The sequence below is a fragment of the Budorcas taxicolor genome, chromosome 18 (genome assembly GCF_023091745.1).
Source record: "Budorcas taxicolor isolate Tak-1 chromosome 18, Takin1.1, whole genome shotgun sequence".
Lineage (NCBI taxonomy): Eukaryota > Metazoa > Chordata > Mammalia > Artiodactyla > Bovidae > Budorcas > Budorcas taxicolor.
Window position 1 is genome coordinate 62,339,148 of NC_068927.1, and position 8,963 is coordinate 62,348,110.

Genomic DNA, 8,963 nt, shown 5'->3' on the forward strand with positions numbered 1-8,963 from the left:
AAATATACATTCTACATTTTTCCTAAAGGCCACTGCTCATTTAACAAACAAAGCAATGATTAAAATAACTTGGAAGAATGACGAGCCTATTTGGACAGAGCAGTGGCCCCTTACGAAGGAAAAATTACAAGCTACTGAAGAACTTATAGATACACAATTAGAATTAAAACATATTGAGGAATCTTACTCTTCTTGGAACTCTATTTTTATAATAAAAAAGAAATCTGGCAAATGACATCTCTTAACAGACCTTAGAAAAGTTAATGCATCTATGAAATCCATGGGTGCACTACAACCAGGGATCCCATCACCTACTACTATTCCTCAAAATTGGCACATTATTATTACTGATTTACAAGATTGCTTTTTTAATATACCTTTACACCATTTCGACCGAGGGAGAGTCACTTTCTCTCTCCCTTTTCCTAATCACATCAGGCCTCATAAAAGATTTCAATAGACTCTGTTACCTCAAGATATGCTTAACAGTCCTACTATTTGTCAAAATTTTGTAGCCGAGGCTTTACATCCAGCGTGACAGCAATTCCCTCATGCATATATCATTAATAGTATACTGTAACTACAAAAAGGAGAAATGATATTTTTGACACTGAATGGCCATGATATTCTTTAGACTCCAGAAAAAAACTGATTAAAATAAAATTTTTTGAAATTGTAAAACCGGTTCTTCTTACACATGCAGTTAGGAAAAGGTTAATTTGTTAAAATACTTTTTTGGAGCTCCAATTCTGCCTGGGAAACAAAAACAGGCCAAAGAAAAAACCTAAAGTTAACTCTTATCATGTACTTTGGATACACAGCCCACTCTATCTGGGACTCCAGCCATAAAAAAATTGGTGGAACTCAGAAAAAAAAAAAAAAATATATATATATATATATATCAAAAAGATATTTTAAATTTCAAGTGGAAAACTATTATCTGTCTATCTAAAATTCTCTGTGTCTCAATGTACGTCTTTTTTTTTGGATAGTGTGAAGTTAATGAGCTTTATTTAAATTCAAGTTCACATGAACTGAAAAATATTCAATATTAAATGTTTATTTAAATATAAATATTAAATACTATTGCTTGCTAATCTAATTAAGACATGTCTCAAATCAACATTATATTTTTATTGTGCCTAGATTTAAGGTAAACTAAATTTCTCAACAAAAAAGTAACTCTTTATATATATATAAATCTATAAATGAGATGACAACTTTTAGATAAACTCTATTAAAAATAATTATATTTTTAAAATGTCTATCTAAAATAACCTCTTAGGATTGGGGTAACTTAAATTCATAAAATTGTACTAAACTAAATAATAAAAGTTTATTAAATAGCTAGGTCATTTCCAAATAAAGTAAGATTTTAAAACATTAATTACTGAACACTAACTTCCTCTTGGAGAAGGCAATGGCACCCCACTCCAGTACTCTTGCCAGGAAAATCCCATGGATGGAGGAGCCTGGTTGGCTGCAGTCCATGGGGTCTCAAAGAGTCGGAAACAACTGAGCGACTTCACTTTCACTTTTCACTTTCATGCATTGGAGAAGAAAATGGCAACTCACTCCAGTGTTCTTGCCTGGAGAATCCCAGGAACAGCAGGGCCTGGTGGGCTGCTGTCTATGCGGTCGCACAGAGTCGGACACGACTGAAGCAACTTAGAAGCAGCAGCAGCAACAGCAGCAACTTCCTCTTACAAAAAGTTTTTCTTACATAAAAACTAAAGAGATTTTAGACTATTAATAAATACATATAAATGTATATATAATAAACGTTATAATATATAATATAAATATATTCACCAATCTATAAAATGCTAATACACAACACTTCATAGTTGCTAAAGATGTATGATTTAATAAAAAGATATAAGAAATGGCTAACAAAATGATGAATACAAACATATAAAAAAGGTTTACGACAAATCAAAGAGAATTTTATGGCAAATGGATGTAACTCATTGCCCTGAACTTTCTTCCTCTTCCTTCTTATATGTCTTGATCGATACAAATTCTTCTTTTATATGGGTCACACCTCTCCGAGGTGAAACTACACAACATGTTATAACCCACCTGTTAGCTTACTTTGCAATAATGACAACACCTAAATCTATAAAAACAGACAATGGCCCTGCCTATATTTCTAAGCAGTTAAAACAATTTTTACATTCATTCTCTATTAAACAGATTACAGACATTCCTTATAATCCACAAACACAAGACATAAACAAACACATTACACACTGAAACTACAAATAAAAAATTAAATAAGGGGGAATACACAGGAACACTTTTATCTTCCTTACCCAGAGCAGACTTTACTAGATTCCAATGCAATATATTTTTTAAGCCTATAACTATTGTTAATATAGCTTTATTTGTTTTAAATTTTTTAAACTTACCGCAAGGAGATATCCTGACAAGAGCAGAAAAACATTTCAAGGAATTGAAGGACTCTTCTTCTCCTCTGCCCATATGGTGCCAAGACAGGTTGAATAAACAATGGAAATCTGGAAAGTTAATCTTACAGGGAAAGGGGTATGCTTGTATTTCCCCAGATGAATCCAACGAACTCACATGGCTTCCTCTTCAGAAGATCTGACCCAATAGGGCCTCCGGCCTTCAAGATAGAGGCGAGACAACAAAAACCCCAGGAGGAAGAAATTCCAACACGGGCCATGGCGGCTCTAAAGATCTCCAGAAAGCACCGCCCTGGCGGCATCAACCTTATGATCTCCCCTCTTGGGGACAAATAAAAACCCTTACAATAATCAAGCTGAAAATCTGGTTTCTCAACAGAGAATGCCTCAGAGTCCTGAAAATATTTTTGTTGCCCTGCTTGGTTTGCTTGCTTGTGCCTCCCCGCCCGCTAAAGCTGAACTAATTAATCACACTTACTGGGCTTACATACCCAACCCCGCTTTACTTCAGGTTGTAGAATAGACAGAGAAAGGACCAATCATATTAACCAATGACTCCATACATATGCCTTCTCCCTGGAGCCTTAAAGGGCCCTCACACCCTGAAGAAGGGAAACTAATTAATATCTCTCTAGGTTATGAAGCGGAGAAGGCAATGGCACCCCACTCCAGTACTCTTGCCTGGAAAATCCCATGGATGGAGGAGCCTGGAAAGCTGCAGTCCATGGGGTCGCTGAGGGTCGGACACGACTGAGCGACTTCACTTTCACTTTTCACTTTCATGCATTGGAGAAGGAAATGGCAACCCACTCTAGTGTTCTTGCTTAGAGAATCCTAGGGACAGGGGAGCCTGGTGGGCTGCCGTCTATGGGGTCACAGAGTCGGACACGACTTAAGTGACTTAGCAGCAGCACCAGCAGGTTATGAAGTCCTTCCTTTGTGTATGGGCCCAGCAAAATTATGCATAAACGTTAGCTGACAAACTTGGGCTTTTGCCCTGCCTCCCAAAGAGGAGTTTTGGACGTTGCTTAGATTATTTACTGCCCTTTCTTTGTCCATGAACCATGCTTATACTACTGAAACTTTAGGGAAAGAGTCAGGGAAAGAACAAAGAACACTATGCAAAGGGTTTACTAATAAGAACTTTAAATATACTCCGGTTGGTTGGGACAAATGTCAGGGCAAATCAGGAAAATTAATGTTTGTCGCTAATCATACAATTGTCGATTGGGGACCCCATGGTATGTGATTATCTAACTACTCATATGATATTAACAGTACTGTGTGTGATTATGCTACTCAAGTAGCATAGGAGGTTACTAACACTACAGTGGAACATTACCATGACAAAGGACTTCTTGGGTGGTTGACAGTGGAATGGCACCCCCTCATCCTGAAATCGTCCTTAATAAACAGATTGGGCCTGAACAATGGGACATCTGGAAACTTGCTGCATCCACCCAAGAACTTGGGATTTGGACTGGACATTTCACAGGGACCAACTGTAGTCACAGAAACTATTTCTTTCGTTATAATCAGTCATATTTCATACAAGCTTGCGTTCCCCTTCCTTTTGTTCTAGCTATAGGAAGTTTACAGTTAAGATTTTATGTTCTGTAACTTGTATAAATTGCAAATTATATAATTAACTCTTCTGTTTCCTTAAGAAATGAATCCCTTTTGATTCTTCGATCTTGACGTAGTCTGTGGTTACCAATAAATCTCCAGCGGCCCTGGGAAGAAGGTCCCATGACTGGACTTGCTTCCTGGCTACTTACTAAACTGCTCTGGTGACCTAAATGATTCATTGGATGGCTGATTCTTCGCATTTTGGGATTAATAGCTATTTGCACCACTGCTGCCGTCACTGGCATTACTTTAGAAACCTCAATTCAAATACATAATTTTATCCAAAATTGGACTAAAGAGCTCATACTATGTTGGCCACTCAGGCTCAGATAGATGAGGATGTTCAAGATGAAATACAGGAACTAAAAACTGCCATCAAATGGGTTGGAGACCAATTAATAGATGTACAAAAACAGGTGATGCTAAAATGTGATTGGAATTCTACTCAATTTTGTGTTACTCCTGTTCAATTCAATAATAGTACCTACAACTGGCAACAAATCAAATTTCATTTCCAAAACATACATGACAATGCCTCTCTGAATGTACAATTATTACAAAAAGAAATCTTTGAAACCTTTTCTAAAAATCTGCCCTCTTCCACTAATTTGGAAACTTTAGCTGAACTAGCTGACCAATTATCCGGGCTAGACCCACACGGATGGCTTCAAAGCATTACTCAGAGCATCAGGTCTGGAACTGTAATTTTGGTGATTGCCTGGACAATTATATTTGTCATTTACCATTGCCTTCATGCAAAAATTGTTAAAACTAAACAAACTCAAATAGTCAGAACCCTTTTTACAACTATTGTAAACAAATAAGGGGGAATTGTCAGGGAATGTCTAACAGGAGGATTCCTACATGCTGTTTCTCATAAATCCTCTGTACCTTATCAGTTTCTGTTGTCAGAAACCTCCCAGGACTGAGGTCAGAGGATGAGACAGGCTTGAATCTCCTTCAGTAAACATTCTCCTTGTGACAAAGCTGCTTAGTCTCAACCCTCTTTCTTGAGATATGGATTGTCTCCTGACCTTGTGACCATTATTAATCCTGTTCCCTTGGTAACAGTTGCTGTACATTTGGTTTTCTGATCTTTATCATTATCGAAAGAAATTTCTTGTGCAACAGCCTATATATACTCACAGAAAGATCATTAAAGCACCTTTGCTCCACCAGAGCTTCGGTCCCTGTGTCTTTCTCTCTCTCTCTCTTTCTTATCATCAACAACAGACCGCCAGGCTCCGGTCCATTAAATGACCCCAACAGATTCCAACACAATATATTCTTTAATCCTATAACTATTGCTAATACAGCTTTACTGGTTTTAAAATTTTTTAACTTACCACAAGGGGTATTTTGACAAAAGCAAAAAAACATTTTGAGCCATTGAAGGATACCTCCCTTCCTCTGCCCATTTGATATCAAGAAAGGTTGACTAAAAAATGGAAATCTGGAAAATTAATATTACAGGGAAAGAGTTATGCTTGTATTTCTCCAGATGGACCCAAGGAATTCAGTTGGCTCCTTCTTTGGAAGATCCGCCCAAGGGGAGCCACCAGCATTCAAGACAGAGAAGAAACTGTGAATGCCGGGAGCCAGCACGGGAGATCCCACCCATGACAAGGTCATGCGGAGGAGACCTAACGAGCAAGGTGGATCAGGACTTGAGGCACCCCCCGGACCTGCTCGAGCATCTACCCTCAAACCAGAATCTATTTTATGCCTTTCATCAACTCTTCTGACATTAATGGGGACTATCCCCAACCACCTTTCTCTGGAGAAAATCAACTTAAGGCTCTAGCTAATAAGTCTCCTGGCCATGATAGGAGTGTTTCAGTTCAAACCCCTCTGATGGCTTTCTAGCTTGCCTGACAGGTTTATCCAGACTCTTGCAGGTACGCATGTGATTGTTCACAGCCTCCCAATCATGAGAGGCACGAGAAGCCTAAAACATTCTAAAAATATGGAGCCTTTCAAAGAGTTAAAAATTACTAGAATAGTGCTGGTGTAGGATTTCATTGTTGAGCCAATGCTTGCTGCCAACTTCCCATATCCCTTATCCACTGTGCACCTGCAATAGTTAATGTAGTTGGAATGTAAGAAAAACAAGTAGTAGCCTTGGAATTAACCACATCAGACCTTTGAGCTAATTGGTTCCTTCTTTGTTGTAACTCACTGCACCTTTGCTCAGTGAGAATGTAACTCTGTTTAGCACTTTCTGAGGCTGACATAGACTAGAAATATAAAGAAAAAACACTTCAAGGGAAAGTAAGTTTTCTGGTTGAGCAGCCTTTATCAAAAGAGGGTCATAAAAAGTCCACAGGCCTCCAAGGCCAGAAGATAATGTACACAACATTGTTTATGGGGAAGATATGCAGAAAAAAATCCTGGTTTCGATAAGGGCAAACTGCTGGAATGTTTTGGCTAACTCTGCATGACTTTGCATTTTTCATTTCCCTCTATGTACCAGTCCGGGTATAAAAGTTCCTTTTGAAAATAAAGTTACAGGCCTTGCTCACCGAAGCTTGGTCTCCTCATGTCATTCTTTCTCTTTCCTTTTCTCCCTCTCTCTCCCTCTCTTTTTCAGGCTGATTATTTGGAGCACAGGGGCTCTTTGAGTTCACTTTTCTGCCTGGGCTAATAAGACCCGATCAAGAAGGCACTCTGCGTCTTCACTCTGGTGAGAGGGCGCCTGCAGCCTCCATGAACAGACCAAGTCCCTTGTCTGGGGCTTTACTGGCTTTCTGTGTAAACCAAGGAATATCAGCCTCTATTCTTTTTTCTCTCTCTCTCCTCCCTCCTCGCCGATGCCGTTCATCCAAATGGTATCCCTGGATCCTGCTGGGGCTGTACGCCCGTAGGTGAAATCCCCAGGAGGAGGAGTTTCCAGTACAAGCCATGGCAACTTGAAAAATTTCTAAGAAACGCCACACTCAAGGTCATTGACCTTATGATCTATCTCCCCACTTGGGGACAGATAAAAACCTTTACTAATCAAGCTGAAAATCTGGTTTCTCAACAGGGAATGCCTCAGAATCCAGAAAATATTTTTCTCGCTATGCTTGCTCTGCTTGCTTTTCCTTCCCCCGCTCAGGCTGACTTGATTAATCACACTTATTGGGCTTATATACCTAACCCCCCTTTATTGCAGGTTGTAGAATGGACAGATATAGGACCAGTCATATCCACCAATGACTCAGTACATATGTCTCCTCCTCAGAGCTTGGAGGGGCCCTCTCATCCTGAGCAAGAAGGAAGATTAATTAACATTTCTCTAGTCTATAAAATCCTTCCTTTATGCATGGGCCCAGCAGAATTATGTATTAATGTTAGTCAACAAACGTGGGCTTTCATCCTGCCTCCAAAAAAGAACTTCTGCACATTGTTTAGACTATTTACTGCCCTGGCCTTTTATGAGAACCATGTCAACACTACCAACACTCTAGGAAAAGGACAAAAGTTGGAATGCAAGGGGTTTACTTATAAGGACTTTAAATATACTCCTGTTTATTGAGATAGATGTCAAGCTAAATCACGGAAATTAATGCTTGTGGCTAATTACACCATTGTTGATTGGGGACCCTATGGTATGTGGTTATCTAACTTCTCAGATGATATTAATAGTACTATGTGTGATTATGTTACTTAAGTAACATGGAAGATTACCAACAGTTCAATGGAACACTTCCATGACAAAGGACTCCTTGCCTGGCTTGACATCGGAATGGCACCTCTTCACCCTCAAATCGTCCTCAATAAATGAATTGGGCCTGAACAATGGGACACCTGGAAACTTGCTCCAAATACTGAAAAACTTGGAACTTGGACTGGATGTTTCACAGGGACCGGTCATAGTCATAGTAACTATTCCTTCTATTATAATCATTCATATTTTATACAAGCTTGTGTTCCCCTTCCTTTTGTTATAGTCACAGGAAACTCAGAATTTCAGAACACTTTACATTCTGTGACTTGTATATTTGCAAACTGTATACTTGTCTTAATTCCTCTATTTTTCTAAAAAATCTCTTTTGATTCTTCGATCTCAACATTGTCTGTGGTTGCCAGTAGATTTCCAATGACCCTGGAAAGAGGGTCCCATGGCAAGACTTGCCTCCCAGTTATTCACTAAATTACTCCAATGATCTAAGCAATTCATCAGATGGTTGATTCTTGGCATTTTGGGGTTAATAGCCATTTGCACCACTACTGCTGTCGCAGACATTGCTTTACAAACTTCAAACACAAAACTTTATTCACAATTGGATTAAAGATGCTCATACTATTATATGGGTCACTCAGGTTCAGACAGATGAAAAAGTTCAAGATAAAACTCAGGAATTAATAACAGCCATCCAATGGGTTGGAGATCAATTAATAGATTTACAAAAACAAGTATTATTAAATTGTGATTGGAATTCTACTCAATTTTGTATCACTCTTCTTCGGTTCAACCATAGTGCTTACAATTGGGAACAAATCAAACTTCGTTTGCAAGATATGCATAATAATGCTTCCTTAAATGTACAATTGTTGCAAAAGGAAATCCTTGAAACCTTTTCTAAGAGTCTACCCTCTTCCAACAATTTGGAAACCTTAGCTGAACAGCTAGCTAATCAATTATCTGGGCTAGACCCTCAAAGATGGTTTCAAGGCATTACACATAGTATTGGATCTGGAACTATAATGCTGATAATTATCCTGGTGATTATATTTGTAATATACTGATGCCTTTCAACTAAAATTGTTCAAAGTAAACAAACTCAATTGGTCAGGGCCTTTTTCACAAAAGTATCTACAGTCATCTCCAATTATGAAAAAATAAAAAAGGAGGAACTGTCAGGGGACGTTCAACCTTAAGGGATCCAATATGTTATTTTCTTCTTTTGTGTGCCGTTTCTC